This window comes from Poromitra crassiceps (assembly GCF_964638095.1).
Source record: "Poromitra crassiceps genome assembly, chromosome: 7".
NCBI lineage: Eukaryota > Metazoa > Chordata > Actinopteri > Beryciformes > Melamphaidae > Poromitra > Poromitra crassiceps.
Window position 1 is genome coordinate 37,235,319 of NC_139628.1, and position 20,493 is coordinate 37,255,811.

General features: G+C 45.7%; 1 protein-coding gene across 3 annotated transcripts in view; it reads right to left on the bottom strand.

The window, feature by feature from the left end:
* The window catches only part of kcnip4a (potassium voltage-gated channel interacting protein 4a), a gene marked incomplete at both ends in the record, with an annotated part of 256,584 nt that overhangs the window by 146,505 nt on the left and 89,586 nt on the right, over positions 1–20,493 (bottom strand). The gene's annotated exons all lie outside the window — the stretch shown is intronic.

A 20,493-nucleotide genomic window follows, 5' to 3' on the forward strand; every position in this document is an offset into this window, starting at 1 on the left:
CTGGCGGTTGTATGCCTCCGCCAACAAGTCAAGTCGGAGTCTACATCCACGTCTGTCCACACTTTAGAATCATACAAGCGCAAAGACCTTGAAGCCCACGGCTATGTGGTGTGGCCATTCAGCCTTATGGCACTTTAGGCAGTGTTTTGGGAGTACCTCAACAACACGGCTAATAGTTTGCAAAATGTAAAATGCCCCTAACCCACCCACATCCCCCCCGGTCACTACCCACCATACCCACCCATCGAATCCCGACTCCTGATGGTTGGTACCAATCGATGCCTTAGGTCTTCTAGTTTCATATGATACCAGAAACTTCAATCTGGCTTTAAAACTGAGCCCGTAAATCGAAGTTCTAATATTGTGATATTTGGGAAATATCACGATATTCAATATGATCAAAAATCGTCCCAAGCCTACAAACTGAAAGCTAAATGTAATCTCAACTCAAGAATAGGCGGGTAAAATTGCACTGTGCAAGTGATTAGCATGCTAGCTACCCACATCCCCCTTGTTGTGATGTGGTTAGCGATGAGGAGTGCACTTAGGTTGATCAAAAGCACTTAGTTTCTCCTTAGTTGGATGCCCCACTGTTCGAGCCCAACTCAAATGCCTTTTAAATTCCCCTTTTAATGACAGCATGATAACAACAACACAGCGGACCCCATGTCGCCCCCTCTCTGAGGAATGAAACCTCGGGGCTGTATTCATTTCACTTATCTCATGGCTGTCACCATGGCGACACATGTGGCTATGGGCTCAAGCATGATGCAATACTGCAATAAAGCAATCAATCAGAATCGCCTCTGTAGGACATTTGATTTTCTCACACCACAAAACAACAACAAGCTAATTTATCCTCTGCATCAATCCAGTGAGCCGAATACATAATGTCAAACGATAACTGTCTCTCTCACACACACACACACACACACACACACACACACACACACACACACACACACACACACACACACAACTGATGACCTACTGGCCTGTCCTAGGCTACAGCATCTTTAATATGATTTAATGTTTCTATTATGGAGTTTTACTACCACACTCCCTCACCCAAGACTGGGACTGTAGCCTACTTATCATGTCTCAGTGAATGACAAACTTTGACAAAGCTTTAACAAACAACTATACAAGTAAAGCTTAATTTATACTTATTAGAAAGTGTCGCTCAGCACATGGTCACAGACGAAAAAGAAAGTGTCGCTCATGGTGTTGTATTTATACTTTAGTGAATGTTCGCCTCGTTCAACGGTCACGTGACACCCGAACGCTATAGTGCTGCAGACAGCCAAGGCAAGAGAGGGAATGCACAGTGAAACCACCTCGGAGGCACGATGTAACGTACTTGACTGCAGCCGCATATAAACGACACACAACTCACCTCCTCTCGCTCTGGGAAATGCACAATGTTCTTTGTGATTTTCACGAAGTCATACATCAAGGACAGGCTGATAGAAATAGCAGAGACACGTTCATTCATTTCAATCGAGTGAAAACTAAAACAAGGAAGTCAAGCGTGTGCCGTCTATATAGCCAATCAGACTTGCGCGATACTATGACGTAGTCAGCGACACTAGACATTTCACTACTGTAGGTAGCAGACACTGCTCGCCATCAAGTCCTCATTTCTGTTGGCGACCGTTTCAAAAGTGTCGGCAGACGAAGCATAAATTGGGCTTAAGTCAAGTTGTGTGCCTTCAGGTTTATGGAAAACGACCACCTAGCCTGGTAAACCATCCAGATCACGGTCAACTCACATTTCGTTTTGTTCTGCTGATCCATCTGGCCTCCGGCCCATTTTCAGAAATTACAAAGTCCATGGGCCAATCAGGGACCTGCCTCGTAGTTGACATCGTAACCGGTCAATCAGGGACGCCGCCGGCTCCCGAGGTAACGAGCAGTAACGTAAACGTTCACAGAGTTTACACAGCCGTAAGTGCAGTCACTGCAGAAATAGACCAATAACAATAATTAAACAAGAAAAGGAGTGTGTGACACCGGAGTTTCTCATGCGAGTGGATTTGTATTTGACTGGATCCGATGCTGATTGGCTGAAGGAGTTGTCTGTCAAGGCAAGTACTCCCACCCACTGAAATGACTGTGGACTGCTTGGAGTCCAGACTGATAGGTAGAGCAAAACAGAATGTGAGATGTGAATCAGCATGTTTTTAACCAGGCTACTAACCACCAGGAACAGGACCGCCGCGTATCCGGGGCGGGCCCTGGACAAAATTATCCCATACGGACCCAACCCTCCTCCATCATCAACCACCCCCCCCACTCAAACACACACACACACACACACACACACACACCCACACACACACAGAATTTAGTCCCCAGTCTTGACCGCACATAGCACACTGGCCATAAAGCATGCACACAACGTTCCATTTGCGCACAAGAAAGGCAAGAGCTTCTCTCTCACATAGATGACTTTCACACCATTTGGTTCAGACCTTTCTTGATAAGTTTGGATGGTCCGGATAGGGTTGTCAACTCAATGTGACCAAATTACCGGAGATAGTAGAAAGGGGATAGTAGAATAGAAAGAAGGGTAGTAGACAAACACAAAAACTAATAATACTATGATGCCCATAGTTATTGCCACACATCATCTCTCTCTTTCTCGCTCTCTGTCTGCAACAGTACAGGGAAGGTGTAGACCAGATCAATCAATTTATATATATATATATATAATAGGTGAAAGTCAAATTGTTTCCACCCGTGTGTCAAGGAAAATTTAAAAATATACAGCTTTCATGTGACTCATAAATACCATCTAAAGGTCTCAAATATATATTTTTGACAAAATATTCCATAAGTCTATGGACAATTAGAGGGCTCTCCTGGCCCCCCAGGGCATGGGACAACTGACCCTGTTGTCCCCCCATCGACGGGCCTGAACAGGAATGTGACACTATAACTATACGCATCTCTCTCAAGTCTGACTTCAAGCCATTTTGGTCACAGCCATATTTACGCTGAAGAAAGCCTTTCGGCTGAAACGTCCGTTGCTGCTGTGTGTTTTGCCTTGCACCTAGGTTTTCTCATTGGATTGAGTGTCATATTTACAGCATGATTCCTCAGCGAAATTCTGGAGGCCTGTTTTATGCCTCAGCTTTTAAGTAGAGCCCGACCGATATATCGGTCCGTCGATATTATCGGCCGATATTGGCCGATAACGGATATATCGGTATCGGCCAATATGTTGGCCGATATTGCAGATATATATATATTTTTTTGTTATAGACCAAATCACCGTGACGTCACCATGTAAACAAATTTACTTCCGGGTACCACTTGGGGAAGGCGGCAGGTTTAAATGTGCGTGTTGTCAAATAAATGCTGTCAAACCCTCTCGCTGTTTTCGGCCGACTACTTTCAATTTAAATGGTTAAACGGTTGGTAAACATGCTTGTCCGACGTATCTAGCCTTTCTTCTGTGTTTGTTTTATGTAGTGTTAGCTAGCTAATAACGTTTGTTTGTCTGTCAAACTCGCTGTTTTTTTGCAGACTCGCTAACGTTACAGACAGAGCTACTGACGCCACGTTAATTTAATTTAGCTTCAAGTCTACTCTGGTCTGGTCCAACAGGTAAATTAGCTAGTCTGGTCTCCACTAACGTTAGTGAAAGTGTTGTTATGAATGATATTAAACAACAACACAACACGGACGAACCATTTTTGTCTTCTTTGTCTGTTTTTGTCTTCAACACGTCAGTTTGTGCCGTCCACCGCCATTATAATGTGTGGACCTCAGGGGTACCCGGAAGTAAATGTAAACATCCCCGCTGATTTGGTCTATAGACATCATGTTGTGTATATTTGATCTTTTTTCTTAACTCAAGTTATATTTTATATTTGTTCTATTTGTGTTTCTCTATTTCTAGTTATTTACAATTATTAAATTCCCAGTGAAGTTTACCGTTTCATTGTATTGATGTAATTTTGGACAATAAAGTTGATTGATAAGCTGTAAAATATCCTCTCTAGTGTCCTCTCATCTTTGTCAAGTGTTTGATATTTGAGGGATCATTGCAAGAAAATGGTGTAATATAATATGTATATATGTTATAAGAATATCGACCGATATATCGATATTGGATTTTTTTTTACTCCCTAATATCGGTATCGGCCTCAAAAATCCAGTATCGGTCGGGCTCTTTAAGCTGGCAGTGGCAGGAGTCTGGGTTCAAACCTGATCTTCTGCCTCGGAGGATAATGACTTTTAATCTCAAGATGGGAAGAGGGGTGAACACTTCTATTTGAATGGTCTCCTGTAAATGCTGCAGCACAGCATCTGACACAAAGATGTATGAATGGAATGGTGAGCACATTGATTTATTGCCCCGTGCCCCCTGAAGCAGAGCCCATATCTCTGTCCTGAAGCAGAGCCCATATCTCTGTCGGGAGTGATAACGACGCGTCACACCCTTTTATGAAAAGGAGATTGCACCTCTTGATCTTGATGCAGTTCACGTGTGCGTGTGCATGTGTGCACTGTGTGTGTTCTCATGTGTAGCCCCAACATATGTGTCTAATCTGGCCAAGCTGGCCGACCTGACCCTGGTTCAATTTGTCTGTGAGCTGCATCTCCTTCAACACTGCTGTGATTATTACCAACGAGAGAAAGGGAAGGTGCCGTGTATAATAAACCTGGCCTTCATCTACGATTGCAACATTGGAAACAGGAAAGAGAAAATAACATATCTGATGTAAAGCCTGCGAGATTTGCATTCCACATGTTTTTTGTTTGGTTTTGTTTTTGGGGTGGGGTGTCAACTTTTCATTGTCATTGCTGCCGATCTGGGTAGAGCCGTAGACTTGCTTGACATGCTTCCTCCGATACATGTGCCGTCGCCAGGCGCTTCTCTTCAGCTGACCGCAAGGAGTATCACCGGCAGGACGTAATGCGTGGGGGGGGGGATCAACCTATTCCCCCCAGTTCCCCTCCCCCTTGACTGACCAGAGTAGGGCCTAGTGCACTGACCAGGACTCATACTCCACCAGCTGCTCCCCCCCCCCCCCCTGCAGACACAGCCAATTGCCTCAGCGGGAACGTCTGACCAAGCCGGAAGCGCCGCTAGCCGGAATTAAACCCGGGTCTCTGCGGTGGTAGGCGAGAACTTTTACCTCTCCTCTACACTACGCAAATGCCCTTACATTCGACATGTAATCCATTCAAATAAATGTGTAAGTATAAATGATTGATTGCCAGTGCAGAACCTACTGTAGAATCAATCTAAATAGAATAACAGATGGGAGGAAAAGGCACAGATTTCCTTCGGGGGCGCAGTTTAATCACAGAAGAGAGGGAATAAGACGACAAGAGGAAAAATAGAACGCAAGGCCGGGGTAGAAGAGCAAAGGGGTCATCCATCCTTATTAGGTACAAATCGAATGTATCAGAGGCAATAGAATGGTCAGTATGATCTGTGGAGCTGACCAGGCTGTGTACAGAGAGAGCTCATGAGCTGCACTGGCCGAAGCTCAACGATCGGCGAGACAAGGATACTGTAAGTGGCAAACACAAACACCTCTTCCTCTGTTGCTTTGCATTTAAATTGAATTTGCGATGGTTTCAGTGGTCCGTGGGAAAATGCGTTGGAGCGAAGAGAAATTCTAAATTATACCTGTTCCCACGGAGGATGCTTCGTCGCTCCGTGTGTCATACATCACCTCCCCTCCGCTTTGCTTTATTCGTGCATAGAGCTGAAGTAATTTATTAAGCGCTCGAGGTGTTCTGCATTTTGCTGCATCATGTCTGAACGCGCCAGAGGAAACAGCAGGGCAATCTCTCTAACGGGCTCCGCAAAGATCTGTACCACACTCAGAGGGCTGCCGGGCATTCTTTTGTTTAGCTGAAAGTGTGACTTACAGTGACACAAGTGTCAAGACACACATACTGTACGATCATAAAACAGGCTGTTTAAATACCTCTAATGTGTCGCTCAAACTCAGATAGAAAACTCTATGAATATGAATATCTTTCCCACTTTTCTCATCTTATTTGAGAAACAAACACAACAAGCACACTGACTGAGTGCCATATACTGCAACACACGCACGCACGCATGCACGCACACACACACACACACACACACACACACACACACACACACACACACTAAGTAAAATGCTACACCCACCATACCACAAGGGCCAATGACGGATGCAAAACGCACACTGCAGCAGGGTGTGAAATTAACTTTTTTTGGCCACCGGCCAAATGGCTAGTGAATATTCAAATTTGACCAGCCACTCAATAGATTACCATGTTTTTTGTTGTTGTTGTTTTTGGCTGGTGAGTGAAGCACATCTACCAGCCGCTCGCATATTTGAGCAGCATTTGGCTGGGGGCTGGCCGATGCTAACGTTGCGCCCTGGCAGCACATTAGCCCGGCTCCAGCACATTTTGTCAATCCATTTGTCTACTCTAATGGAAGCACGCGGGCCGAGGCCAATGAACATCTTGTGCTTCCACGCTGCTGCTGCTACCGGGGTGAGATCTCTCCTGTTCACACCTGCCTGCTGTTGACACAGGCTGAGCCGGGTCAGTAATGGGGCCAGGGGTGTCGGAGGAATGATGGAGAAGGTGCTCCGTTTCCCGCACGGTCGTCCGTGACGGGAGAGAGTGACTGATTACACCAGTTTACAACAGAGGTGTGGGAGGAGTGCTGGGATGAGGGTGGGGGGGGGGTGGGGCTATCTGGAATGTATCTCGACATGAAACACCTCACTTATAACCCGCATTTCAGGATTATGTTGTACTGTCCTTGACTTGTATGCCTGTAGTCAAGATCATGGATCGACTGCTCAAGATGTGATGTTCTGGCCACACAAGCACACACAGGTAGTAGTACCAGTACCAACACCCCCCCCCCCCCGGGCCATTTACTCACAGTCCCCACAGAGCAGAGTTGGGCATACTGTCTCCACTCCAAAAACAGAATAGCGTTATGATATGAACATTTCCTCGGCTTGACCTGTGGCACTTGGACCATAGAGTAGTGTAAAAAATGTGATTATACATTCACTGTGCACACCTGCACCCTTTGCCCCGTAGTAGGAAAATAAAGAGTCCAAATAGGACATTGATTGCAAATAATTGGACAAATATCCATCTTTACAGCATTTGAACGTACATTCATCCCCCCCCCCCCCCATTGCTCCACCCCCTCTGCCGACCTGCAGGAGAGCCGTAGACTAGCACATGCTTCCTCCGATACAGTTGCAGTTGCGTCTTTTCACTTGACACCAAGGAGTTTCACCGACAGGACATAGTGCGTGGGAGGAGGATCATGCTATTCCCCCAGTTCCGCTCCCCGCCCCGCCCCAACAGGTGCCCCAATCAACCAGAGGAGGCACTACAGTAGTACAGCAAGCAGGAGAAACATCTCCGCGGTGGTAGGCGACAGAGCATGTGAGCGGTGATAATTACCGCTCGTCGCTCCCAGAGCGGTCCTTTCCACCCGCTCAAGCGCTCAAGACCGCTCCGCTCCAGACCGCTCCCCGCTCGATACAGATTTCACCCGCTCGCACTCACCGCTCCGCTCCGCTCAAAAGAATAAAAAAGATAAAAAGGCCAGGGTGTTTTAATTTGCGTTTAAACGCCTGGCATTGCTCACTACAAATAACATGAGCTCAGCAGAGTCGGCTGCATGTTCGTTTCTCTTCCTTCTCGTCTCGCAGCAGCTGGCAAGAAAATAGTGGGCGTGCACATGAAGTAAGCCAAGTCTTATTGGAGCGACATCACAGTGCATCACAGTAGAGGCTGTCACTCATCCAAATCACGTTAAATCTGTGAGGGATATATATAGCGCCTGGATTACATACATGTTTCACATAGGGTTGTGTTTTGATTTCTATGTTTTATTTTGTCCAATATTGAAATGTTCTACAATTGCATGTTGTGCTAACATAAACATTATTTCTATCTACCACTTAGCCTATTTAGGCTGATTTGGCTGCTATTTCTTGTCGAAATGTATTAGCCTCAATGCATGCTGGGAGATTTCACATGTGGCTCAATTAGCCACGCACCGATGCATTCTGTTTCGAACATGTTGTGATCGAAACTGGAGCGGGACTGAGCGGTACCGAGCGGGTGATCGGTGCCGCTTCAACTTTCACTCCGGTACTGCTCTGGTCCCCGCTCCCCGCTCAAGCCAAAATCCCCCCGCTCGCTCCACGCTCCGCTCCGCTCACATGCTCTGGTAGGCGAGCGCTTTACCGCTACACTGCCTAGTGCCCAGACGTCCTTGAAGGTAAATTCTGAAGCAATGCCAGATAAAACATCAAACATCTGGCAGAGTGTGTGAGCACTGTGATACTGTAGCTACCGCACACCGCACCTCATCAAATTGATTCTACACTCATATTATGACCAGCAGATTCTGTTTAAGAGCACAATCCTCAAAAGTGATCTTATCATCTCAAGTATCCGTCTAAGCTACACACAGCAGCTACTCTACACTGCAATGCCTCAGTGGACAAAAGCTCTGTGGTCTATCTGGAAAGACAGACAGGAAGGAGAGAAGAAGACACAGACACGCTCTCTGTGTGTGTGTGTGTGTGCGTGTGCGTGTGCGTGTGCGCGTGCACACGTGTACTCTCACTCCCTTTTGGAGCTCTTTCATGGCCAGCTGGGGACGTGCAGGCCTGACTGAACGACACACCTGCTCCACAAAGGCAACAGGGTGTAAAATTAGCGCAGAATTATGGGGGTAAAAGAGTGTTTATTCTACCTGTCTTGATATATGCTCACACACATTTTTTACTTCCTGATCCAGTGCACGCCATTAACTTGCTCACTGAAACAAAAACTCCCCACAAATGAGATAATGGGCCTGGCTGGTACACGATTATTATTAGCTGTCTGAAACATTGTATCTGTCATTGGAAATAATACACATCCAACTTAAAATCCAGTATTTTACATTAACTCTGCGTGTTTAGAATTCTGCAAAGCAGCATCAACAATAATTAACCCCTTCCCCCCCCAAAAAAAACATTGTAAAAGAAGTAAGGTCATGACTCACAGATATCAAGTGCTGGCAAGGTGCCAAGTGAACTGAAACACATTGAACATGTCTTATACCATGGTCTGGGTGAATACTCGATTCTGATTGGCTGCAAGGTGTCCATTCATTTGTGATAATGTACAGTGATAATGTACACCTAGCTAAATGGTCTGTTCACCGTTCATATGAATGCGCCAGGATCACGACAGAGCCGTTTGAGCTCTATACCACCATTAACGCTTAATATGGCACTTTTATAAGTTTAGAAAAAAAATTGAGTCGGTCAAAGTAACTATTTAGATTACCCCTGTGTGCTCAGTTTATTAAAATAACGGCTATTTAGAAATCAGATTTTTGTTCTGGTCAGCTGACAGAAGCCGGGCTCTCAGCTGTCAACTGTCAAACCCTCTGTGTACAACTTGAAGCAAGCAACAGCCAGGCACTCTGGGAGAGAGCGCGCTGCCTCTATCACTGATACAAATCAAGTCGAAGAGGAAAAAGACGAGATCAACAAAAAGAAAACAACAAAATTGGCAGTTAACAGCAACACACAGAGACGTCCTTGTACAAAACATACGTGGACTCCAACATACTGAAAGCTTCAGATGGTTTTCAGTCTACTCCGAGCATGGCGCGTGCCTTTTACGTCTATAAGCCCCGTAATTCCCTGGAATGTGAGTTTAAACGAGCCAGTTACATGGCGTTGCATTCTTAGACATTGCCGTTTTATTTTGTATGTTGTTACATACAATTGGCCAAATTATTAGTTAGCTTGATTTTAGAATTGTGCCAGGTGCAGCCACTAAGCGGCCATTTTATCCAATGATAGCCTATTTTTTTTTATTTTTTTTTTACACTTTAATTTTTATTGAGTTTCATTCTGATAGCCTAATCTTGAGCAGCCGAGGGGACTATTTTGTCTCGCCGGTTCTCAACTCATATTCAAAATTATGAAAACTAGATTTTGATTGCAAAATGCATGAAAATATAAATGGTCTTGTTTTGTTTCTTTGGCAAGTGACCATGGTATAAGCGGGTTAATGCACTTCGAGGTGTCCATGATCAGAAATTAATTAACTTCGCGGAACAACCGTCCTCGGCTTTCGCCTCGGACGGTTCACGCCTCCGCATCGTCCATTCATTTCTGATAATGGACACCTCGTCGTGCATTAACCCTTACAAAAGCTACAGTGTGTAGGAATAATAGGCTGTCATTCCCCTTGCCGCCTCTTGTCCGTCTTTCCATCGTGTCCGTTTATCCAACTGCAGGGCATTTCGTGCAGAGACAGAGCTGTTTGAAAACTCAATCTACAACCAATCAAAAAAAGGCATGCAAAGCATTTGAGAATAGCCATTTCATCATCGAACTGAAAGCATGTAGCTCGTTTTTTTAGCTTGAGGAAAATGAAATATGGACGAATAAAAACAGAGAAAAGGCAAAAGTGCCTCAATAAAACACAATGTGTTCAATACAAGGGCTTCTAACTCTGCCGGCACTTGTCACGAAATTCTTGGAATGAAAAATGACCGACATATGTGCATTCCCCACGATGATGCTAGCGCATTAAATATGTCATTATCTGAGAGGGTATTAATGATAGCAACATCCTGTAGCTTCCCTAGAGTCTCCACTCCCACCCTCCAAGGAGTATTGATTCTCCGTTTGTTGGCAGAGAGCTGCGGCAGGGCTTCAGTCCCGGTAATTGCCAGCTAACAGAGCGTGGAGAGGACATTGTCTCTCGTATCACAGAACGTCTGCAGCGGGGGGGGGGTCACTTTTTGAACACCTGGCCAGGCCAATGGAGACAGAGACAGAGGGAACTGACTGTCAGCGTTTGAGTAGACAACATTTGAAAGAAAGTGCCTCAAAAAGAACGTGTAAAATAAAGCGATTACAATGCCAAGAGTGGGAGAGAGAGGAAGAGGTCAAGTTGAGTGACAGAAGCGGACAAAAACAAACTTGAATCTGGACTTGAGACTGAAAGATCGAGAGTGGAGGGGAGACAACTGTGTAATATAATTTTGCAGTAGCAATGATCACTAGAGGGGGACAGACAGAACAGTTAGGCCAGCCAGGCCCTGGGGTAATGAGCTGGTAACAACAGTGAATAAAGAAAACAAATCAAAGCCCAAACAAATTAAGACTGGCCTCTAATTGCCTGCGATCTAAAAGGGCACAGTCTTGCGTTTGCACTTTGTAGTTCTTCAATAGCATTGGGCTCTGGTCCACTGCCATCGCCTCTCCACTCACATTAATATCCAGCTTAATCATGGAAAAGTGTATAGATGATATTTGATTTGGAAACAGAGGCCAGGGAGCTGAATTTTGCTGCAGGATCCCAAGGCTCAGAGTACAGAGAGAGCCCATAAACACAAGCTTGCTTCTAACTCAACCATGCCCTCCAAACCTGCTTAAGATAACTCCACCAGGCGCGGACTGCATAATCGTGCACGTCGGGCAAATGCCCGGTGGCCTGGCCTGGCCTGAAATGTTTTTTTTTTTTTTTTTCTTTGGTGCTCACAGTCAGGCCACTCACTGAACAGCAGGCCAGGCGCCGCCTACTGGTTTACTAGTGGTTTTATTACTTTATTCAGGGTTAAAGTGGGTGCATCTCATTGTAAAATTGGACTCGGCCCAAATTGGGCTTCAAACGGCCCAAATTGTGCTTCAAACGGCCCAAATCTGGCTACAAACGACCCAAATTGGGCTTTAAACGGCCCAAATCTGGCTTCAAATGGCCCAAATTGGGCTTCAAACGGCCCAAATTGGGCTTCAAACGGCCCAAATTTTTCGCCGCCGCCCTTCGGACGCCGGCACGCGCGTCGGCCCATATCAGCCTGGCCTGCTTGGTATCTAATGCCCAGCCTGAATTAGGATCCCAGTCCGCCCCTGAACTCCACTATTCTTTCCACTCAGAAGGACACCCATTTACAAACATTAGTGCAAATGGGACCAAAAAAACTGATTCCATTGGCTCGAGGGACTGAATTTGAATGGACAGCCAACTGGGATTACCAGAGGCCAAGCGCAAATACAAAAACATGAGGGAAAAGGAAATCCAGGTAGAGGTTGGTGGATGTTGTGGTGGCGCTGTAAAAAACCCCAACAACCTTTCCACATGTAGATGCCGCTCCACCTGTTGCAATCGAATAAAAATACGCAAAGTCAGCTGTTTCTCAGCAATAATACTGCTATGCTGTTCCCAGTTATTCAAGATTCCCATTTTATTCTGAACTGAAAGAATATTGTTCCTCCACCATCTTCAAGCTCTGATTAAAATTGGCCATAGAATTGGGTTTCTTTACGCACCCTTACCTTTCATGGCATTTCAGCTCTTAGAGATACCTGCAGCATGCGATGCGAGGTGGCATCAATTAATCAAAGTTATCAAACACACGCATAATTAAGAATCAATCAAACACAGTAATAAGAGTGTGTTTGAGTGAAGATACGGAGGCGTACACAAAGAGTCGGACTCGAGTCCCTCAACACAGACAGCTGTAATCACTTCTTTCAATCCCGAGGGTGACATTTAAATGACAAGCTCATCATTATCGAATTATTCATTCTAAATCTAATTAATAACAAGGTACTCAATTGTGGGGGCGCGGTGTGGGAGAGAGGGACTACTCTGCAACCACTGCAGGAAAAAAAAAGGTGCTCTAAAAGATTCTGTTTGGGCATTGACGCTGTGTTTCAAGTGGAGGGTCTTGATGCTTTTTGGGGGAACAGGAAACAGGAACAGGAAAGTGGTGCCTTATTTTGCCTTGGAATAATTCATGTGCTGCCACACGTCCACCCCCCTAACCTCAACAATAAACTCTGACTCCACCAGAGACACACGGACTTGAACTTGGTGCTGCTGACGTTAATTTTCCACTACAGTGCCCACACTCTCCCTCTCCGCTCGTAAAACTACACCGGCAAGCAGGCAGGGACGTTACTGTGAATAATAAAGCAGCCAACGAGATCCTGCCGGGCAACTGACACGGATCCACATATCACGATCAAACGTCTTCTCTCAGATGTGACACGGCGAAAGGTCATTGCGCAAGGTTAGACCACGTGGCCGACGCCTCCGGTTGACACCGATGACACGGATACTTTTTCCATTATCCAATGGGCTTTCGCGGGGATGTTTTGACATGCGGTTTCACGACATCCTCCTAATCAGCTGTTGCTTTAATTCAGGCTCTGTGCATGGCGTTGAGCCATGCTATTGTACTCACAGAAATAACACTAGTGACTGACAGAAATAACACAGCATGTCTGAATTCATGTTGGTTTCTTCTCATATTGGTATAAAGGACTTGTTGGTTTAAAAGGATGCTAGAAAGTGCCTTTCTTCAAAGTGTTCTCTAAGGAAGTTAAGAGAGGCTTTTGAGGACATACAGTCACTGAGGCTGAAAAAATAGCCCTCACTTGGGACGCTGGTAATTTAATTGTCCCCACTATCCTTGCTTCACTGCACCACTTCTGAGAGCCATTTGATGTGTGTTGACATCTATAGGCCTGTTTATGCTGGCAGTTATTTTGGCTTCTTCAGAGTTCCCTGTGAGAAAGTGCAGGTCTTTGAAGAATCCATTCTTGCCAGCTTCAAGTTGCATCAAAAACTCACAGTAGAGGAGATTTCGGGGGCAATCATTTCTTTAAGATGTGACAAACACACGATAGGGAAATGAACGAACAGGAAGCGAGCGGGGAATCATCGTGTCTTGCATAGCGTGAACACACAAACATAAACGCTCGGCCTGCGATGCACACAGATGCCTCTCAGGTAATCGAGCAGATGCCATGTCAGCTCATTGAGGGTGAAAGGACACATTATGCAACATGGTTAGCCATCTGTTATCGTTGTGCCTGTCCAAACAACATGGCAGAAAGTGTTTGGCTAAGATAGATGCAATGTACAAGGATGACATGCCGTAAAAGGTCATGGATCAGATTCGAACCCGGGCCGCCCGCCGAAAAGGACTAAGCTTTTGTGGTATGCGCTCTACCAGGTGAGCTCACGTGCGTGCTTTTTTGACGTCCCTGGGAATTTAACAGCAAAGCTAGCAACTGAGCTAAAATTAAAATGAAACACTGACACGCATTGGAAGATGCATTGCTCATTCTTTGGCAACTTAATATTTATCTAAGTGATGTGACAGGTTCACAAAAAACTTGAAACTTATTATAGAATTGGCACAAAAGGTGATATCTAAATCATCATTTAGTTTCTCTAATAGCAACACAACTTAAAGGCACTATTTGCCACATTTTGAGCATTTGTTGACAATGTTCTCTGTGTCTCTGGGGCGCAACTTCAGGATCCCTCAAACCGGTTTGAGGAAGAGAGCTGCAGATCTTGAAGCTGCGCCGGCTCGCATGGCTGTTATCCGAGCTACAGATTGTATTGACTAATGTTTGTATGCTCGCATCCATGGACAGAGAGAGACTTAACGAGCCTTAACGAGCCAGACCAGCTGGCAGGAGTGGAGGTTCTGTCCAGATGAACGGGGAGCTCGGAGGGAAGGTCAACATTGTTCATTATGCAAATACGACCGATTTTGCAATTCTACAATGCTGGTGGAAAAGTGGCAAATGCCTCCTCTAAGTCTCCAAACGGTAACACTCAAGCTCCATACTGAATGTCTGGATGTGCAAGGCATGATCTCAGTCCATAGCAGAGCAATGTAGTCCCATCAGCACTGCAGGGATCAATAAGGCGCTGAAAATATATCACGACTAATCTGCATTCTACACCCCAGTGGATAGTGACACAGCTGAGCTAAATAGCAAGTCTCGTCTTGCCGCTGGGAACGGGGACACCATCGCACAGACAGACAGACAGACAGACAGACAGACAGACAGACAGACAGACAGACAGACACAGACGCCAACCCAATCTGCCTGCCGGTATCAAATATTCAGTGTTTGGTCAGGGATTATGCGCTTTGAATGCACTGTCCTCGCGGGACAGGTGGAACATGACCTGCTAATAGCCGTCAGGAAACCAAAGAGAGGGAAACAAAGACGGGCCCCGGCGTCATGGGGCAGGCCCCCACACATGTGCCCACGAGCGCACGCTGAGCAGTCACACAAGTGTAGACGCTGTCGCTGACGATACCGTTTCTGCCACGTTCTGACCTGTACTCACAAACACCACAAAAATAAAATAAAAAAGAGAACCATTTGTTCTTTGAGTTTGTTGTTTTGGTTTGATATGTGTCTCTTCGTTCATTTATCAAGACAAATCTCCACTCACCGGATGCATACTTTTAACTGCAATAATGAACTTGCACTTCCGGCTTGCAAGTTGCAAGTTAAGAGACACTTCACACTTTGTTTCTAGCCTTTTATGGTGGTGTGTGTTCCTTCATAAATCACAAGAATTCAAAGCCTGTAAAAGAGCATTCAGGCCAGAAGCATAAGCAAACTGTTCAAGGGTTCTATAAAGGCTCCATGAATTGTTTGAAGCAGTATATAAAAAGTCTGAAATAAGATATCAGACTAACTAAAGTGAGAAAAATAATCCAGGCTTTTAGACAGGAACCTCGTTGACGGGGTGAGGAGCTCAGTGAGATGGGAGGACATCGGAGTAGAGGCACCTGGTAAGGATGCCCTACTACCCCCTAACCCCCCCTCCCCCCCCAGACACACTGGAGGGACTATAGTACATCTCCTATTTCACCTTTGACCGCCGGAGCATCCCCCCAGGAGGAAGTCTAGGTAGCTGCTGAGGAACAGGACATCTGGGCTGCTGCTTGCCCTTTCACCACCTCGTCCCTGACCTGAATAAGTGGCAAGTAAATCAATAGCAGGATGGGTGTATTTTTAGACGGCGTATTTTTAGACTGAACTAGTAGAAAACAGAGAAAAAGAAGAAAGAAAACAGTACTCATCGTAAACAGGCATCGTCTCTATTGTCAAGAATCGATCAAAATGAAATATGTGATTTCACTACCTCTCGATAGAGGCCGTACAAAGAAATGCCTGTGTGGCAATTTACTGCATCCTGCACGTCATCCGGATGTATAATCATTTAGAAGCACAGAGACGTTGCAATCGTTCAGCATTGTTCCATTATGAGGAACGGGGCCAAGGAAATATTTATCTCCTCGCAACCTAAAGCAATTGACCTGACAAACTAAATCAAATTACTTGAAATCAATATGAGCTGGTTAAAATGCTCAGAGGACCATTACAGCTTTGATAGAGCAAAGAGAAGTCCAACCAAGGAAACTTTCTCCAGGTGTGTGTGTGTGTGTGTGTGTGTGTGTGTGTGTGTGTGTGTGTGTGTGTGTGTGTGTCCTGCACTTTAGCCTTGTTAAACAGGGTGAGCGGAGGGGTTGAGAGGGCATCCAATCAGTTCAGAGTATGTGAAGTATCCGAGTACTAGAGGAGTAGATGTGTGGAGATATAGTCTCACAAGACAAACGCGCTGGCTCCTGCGCCTTACAAATGCTCACCACGCCTACCCCTCCGTACTTCGCAGCTCTCAAAGTTGGTCAAAAAATAAGGCGGGATGTCCGGTCAAAATAAGGCGGGATATCCGCTCATTTCCCCCAATCGCCTGCAGCCTCGGTTATGTTCCCGAGATTCGTGATTGGTCGAATACCATCGAGCTTCTTTCCGGGCTGAAGCGTGTGTTTTTTTGTCTTTGGAAGATGACAACTTGTCTCTGCCGCAGCATTCAAAGCTTGTGGAAGAGAGAGCGCCGTGATGTGGAGGGAGTGAGCGCATTCATTGCGATGCACGGCACGAGCTCAATAGTGGTGGAAAAGAAGCCTCGCTGCACAATCAAGGCTATCAATAAGATAACGGATAAGCGTTGAAATTGAGTCGCTGAAGAGTCAAGCGGCAAGATAAATCACCCGGGCTCCAGCACGTCTAAAAAGGTCCGGCATGGCCGAGGAGAGCTCACTGCTATCTCTCTCTCCCTCCTCTCCTATCAGAGAAACTGTATTTTCAATGGTGCCAGAGATGTGAAGATTTCCCCTGGTGTGAGCAACGGATAACTTTCTGCTTTTTAATATATTGAAGAAGTGCTGACAGTGCCGTTTGGATTTCTAACCTAGGAGCCCGAGCATCTGTGATTTTGTTTGTGCCCCTGTTTTCTTCCACACACACACACACACACTGGGCAGAGTGCAGCTGAGAAGAAATCCAAGGCCTATAGGGGGCAGCAACCACGTCAGTGACATGAATACAAATGGAAACTGCTGTCCTACTGTATCTATTGTATCCCCACGAACAATTGTCCCTGCAAGTGGAGCAACTCTGCCCGGGCCGGATCAATACGTGATTTACTGTGCTCAGTGAAGACGCGTGCAGCCCGGCACACTTCAACCGCGTTCGACAGTCAATTAATTCTCTTTGGATTGATCATTATCATATGAACGTGATGACTGATGTTGTGCGCGACTGCTCAAGGATAACGATGTGCACAAACGAGGCCTACATGGACAGAAAGCTTTGTGTGCACATTTTGCAAAACACATTTCACGGCTCCCCAAGTAGCCCTCTGTTATTATGACCATCGACCTATGTGTTTGTGCCGGCCTGGGAAAGTGAGCGATGGAAGCAGTGATGGAGAGAAGCCATTCTAGGACAATGACCGTCTCAATTAAAATCCCACGGTCCGCTAACTGACGTCGTCCATCATTCTCCTCACCCTGGTCACCCAAATATGGCCACGCCAGCTTTGCTCTGGTCGTCCGACCCCATTTGTAATCATCTACAGCACAGTCTGTGTGAGATAAGTTAATCCTCTGCAATTCACAGAGAAATGGATCCCACTTAAGAGGAACTTGTGCGTCTAATGGGCGACTGATAATGGGTTTCATAATTCTTAATGTCTGGTGTGCTTCTTTGTGATCTGGCCACATATAGCTCATAGTTTAACCGTACAGTATGAGCCAACAAACATTATGACATGGTCAGAATTGATAATCTGGTCTAGTAAGCAATGTGGCTCTTAACATATGACATCATTTAAAGAGAGAAAAGAGGCAATGCCACCATGCATTTAACACATTTTAAACGGTCTGAGGAATGCAATATATTGAGTAAATCTCAAATGAGATATTTAATTAAATGTCACCTCATGTCATTTGGGTTGATTGTATATATACACAACATTGCTATAGAGGCTGTTGGTATACAGTAGCCATATTTTAATAACCAAACAAATGAGCAAGTTATGCCACACATGGGGGTTAGGAGTACTGTATGTGTGGGGAGCAAAGGCTCAGGAAACAGCAGCTACAGTCATATTCATCAGAGAGTCTGGTCAATAAAACAGAATGTCCCTCTGACTCAGCACGCTTGGAGTAATTAGGCTTAACTCCAAAGGGAAATAAGTCTGGCCTTCGTATTTATCACTATTAATAATTAATAGGTACATATTGACGTTAAGGACCACAATTCGGCACCCAAACAGCGGGGCCTGCTCTGTTGCAGACGACAGCAATAGAAGATTGTTAGCCGCTCTGCCGTTTCAAAGCTTTGACGACAATGAAGGAAATTGTGGGTGAATGCAATCATGCCATCATCAAATGAGAACAGGCAATGTGACCACACAGTCACCTGTTGGTAGCTATGGAAACCGACAGCTATCTCCTCTGGGGAGGATCTCTCCAAGCGTGCCATCTCCCACAAAGCCTATATTAACTGGTGTGATTGGAAAGCTGATGCCACCCACTGTTTTTAGAGGGCGGTCCACTGTTGGGCCAACTTACTGTATCTGAGGCCTTCCTCTCCCATCCCCCAACCGCTTCTCTGTCTCCAAGGTCAAGCAGAGCGCGTACAGAAGAAAATAGGCCATGGACGTATAGAAATGTTCCCTACGCTAGTCGAGGTACACTTCTAAAATCCTCCTTTAATTAAATCTACGTGTGTGTGTGTGTGTGTGTGTGGGTGTGTGTGTGTTTGCAAGCTCATTTGCAGCCTCACACCGATGTTCAGGAGCAGGTTGAAATTCATTAGCACGTTCTTGTAGCACCTCTCCAGGGTTTAGCAGCATCTCGCTCGTGCTGTGAGATCATCAACTATTTACTCGGCGGCGGAGCTCAATTAATCTAAGAACAAGACGGGCGCAATATCCCCGCACAAAGACAAGGGTGTCGACGCGTGCTGCCAACGCTTCTCCCGAAAATATCATCTGCACACTGCGCCAGTGTGAAGCCATTTTGGCACTGGTATAGCACCAAGGATAAGCCAGTGCATAAACTATGATGCAAATAATCCATAGGAACAGGTTGATGTGCACACCAGTGCGATGATACCTGACTGTGCATGCTACTACTGGCAGCCTTTGTACTCCACTGAGTGATGGGGCGGTTGTGGCTCAGGAGGTAGAGCGCGTCGTCCACTAATCAGAAGGTCGGTGGTTCGATCCCCGGCTTCTCCAGTCCGCATGTCGAAGTGTCTATGGGCAAGACACTGAGCCCCAAATTGCTCCCGATGGCTGTGCCAGCACCCTGCGTGGCAGCTGGCCGCCTTCGGTGTGTGAATGGGTGAATGTGGGTACATTGGAAAGCGCTTTGGATAAAAGCGCTATATAAATGCAGTCCATTTACCATTTACCGTGATCTTCTGATAATCCAAGATGTAATCTTGTTAAAACCATTGATTGAACAGTATCTGTCTTATTAGAAAAGCTTGTGTGTTCATGGGGCAAAAGGCAAAGCTAAATGTATCAAGCTTCACAGCGTTCTAGAGAGATGGATACATTGTGTCTTGACATCATCAGCATGTTGCTCAAGGTCATTCCTTCACTCCTGACTGTTCACTCACATATTCACCATCAACACACTTTCTCCTCATAGCAGTTGGAAAATCAATGATCATAACAAGTAAATAAAGGCGAGTGCTGAATGCATTACGACTACAAGGCCGTGTTGACAAAAGCAAGGAGAGTGACGCGTCCTGGAGGCGAGTGCTCACACAAACGCCACTCTCAAACACTGCATCAGAAGCAAGCGGCAATGATATAATTGTGCATCTGCAAGCCGAGTTGTACTATGAGTATCAACTGTCCAACACAAGAGAGGCAAAGTAATAACATGGCCCTCCTTTCAGGTGCATCTCATCCTCGATACTTTCCAATTTCACTTTTTGCTTTACTTAAAGGTATAACTTCCTACACAGACAGACAGACAGACAGACAGACAGACAGACAGACAGACACACACACGATCTGGAGTATGTAGTAAATTGAATCCCACTCTAGAACTCCACACAATGCTGTAAGCCGGATTTGCAGGTCTAACTGTATACATAAACTAGAAAGTGTGAGGCATTGACAGCAGTCAAGTGTCCCAACACTAGTGTCAAGTCTTGACTTTGGTTGTGCCCTGCTACATGTAAGTCAATTTTGTCGCACCATGGATCTAGTGGAGAAGTTTGCCAGAACTGCCATGAGGATGACACAAGAAGTCAAAACCCACTGACTGTGTGGCTGCAA